Source organism: Microtus ochrogaster, unplaced genomic scaffold (genome assembly GCF_000317375.1).
Source record: "Microtus ochrogaster isolate Prairie Vole_2 unplaced genomic scaffold, MicOch1.0 UNK49, whole genome shotgun sequence".
Lineage (NCBI taxonomy): Eukaryota > Metazoa > Chordata > Mammalia > Rodentia > Cricetidae > Microtus > Microtus ochrogaster.
This window is the reverse complement of record NW_004949147.1, coordinates 2,035,550-2,037,030: the sequence shown is the minus strand read 5'-3', so window position 1 is coordinate 2,037,030 and position 1,481 is coordinate 2,035,550. Positions and strand designations below refer to the sequence as shown.

Sequence of the window (1,481 nt, the reverse complement as noted above, 5' to 3'; positions counted from 1 at the left end):
CCAGGTGGGCCCTGCAGAGCCTGCTCGCTATTCAAATCAAGGCTGCTAGAGAGACAGACAGAGGGACAGTCACATTTGTTCTGTTTCCTTCCAGAAGTTGTTTACTCAGTGTCCGCAGTGGGGTGGGATTGCTCCAAGGGAACGGGACCCAGGCTCCTAGCTGGTGCCTGCCAGTGTTGTCTGGCAAGGGTTGTGAGTGGAGGCTCTGAAGACTGGGGAAAAGCTGGGGAAAACCGCGTTTGGCTCACACCCAGATGTAAGCATCCACCGCAATCTGAACTCAGGACGTGGTGTCCCGAAACAGCAAGCTGTAGTTTCGTTGCCCCATATGAATCTACCTACAGAAGTTATGAAATTTTACCCCATTACTTGATAAACTGAAGTTTTTTTTTTTCTTTCTTTAAGTAATAGTAAGATCCAGGGTTAGTTTTTGTAGCCATGGCTGGCCTTTCTACTCTGGCAGGCTCAAACTTCTGGCCCTTGGAGCAGACATAGGGTTTGGTGTGGCTGTGTGGGGTGTCTGGAGCCTTGAAAAATGCCAATACATCTCTCTGCCTTTCCAAGGACCAGACAGGAGCATGGTGTCACAGCCCTTTGGAGACTCCAGGTCAGCTGGTCAGGGATGGATATTACCTCAGCTTTGAGGATGAGACTTTGGGCCTGCTCACTCACAATCCACACACCTTCAGTGTGGGCACTTCCAGAGTCCGCAATCATCTGTGACTGTCCCCACACACAACACATCTGTTTTGTTTTCTTGGCCAGCAAGCTTCATCTTTCGGATCATCTGGGACAGGGACAGAGGTGGCCAGTTAGTGCGACTCATAAATAACCTTTTTTAGCACAACCTGATTGAGGGTGGAGTTGTTGTCTGTCCAGAAATCTGTACGGCCTGACTAGCAGCTGCAGGTAGACCTCCTGACTCTTCAGCTCTTTGCACTGAACCTTTCCATCTTGTGGCAAGTGTCAACACCCATGACAGCACCTCCCGCTCAGACAGGTCTAGAACTGAACTGAACTTTCTAAACAGGCTCACCCAAATGCCTAACCAAGTACCCCTAAAACTACATTTTGCCAAAGAAATATGTAGTCTGAACTACAAACTGGGGTGAAAATATGCTCATTTGGTGTGTGTGTGTGTCTGTGTGTGTATGTGTATGTATGTGTGTGTTCAGACCCTCACAAACCTAGGTAAGGGTTCTATGCCTGAGCCACACCTTCAGCCTGGTATGTTTGTGAGTGGATGCTGGTATGAAATAGGGACTTTAAATGACAATTCTGGAGCAGGAAGATTGCTTGGTCAGTAAAATGTTTAACTTGGAAACCTGAATTTTATCACTAGAACCCATCTTTCTTTATTTCTTCCTTCTTTCCTTGCTTCCTTCCTTTTTTTTTTTTTTTTTTTTTTTTTTTTTGGTTTTTCGAGACAGGGTTTCTCTGTGGCTTTGGAGCCTGTCCTGGAACTATTTGTAGACCAGGAT

At 46.7% G+C, this 1,481-nt stretch overlaps 1 pseudogene; it reads right to left on the bottom strand.

Moving 5' to 3' along the window:
- Nucleotides 1–423: 423 nt before the first annotated feature.
- The window catches only part of LOC101983972, a 34,392-nt pseudogene continuing 33,334 nt past the window's right edge, over nt 424–1,481 (bottom strand).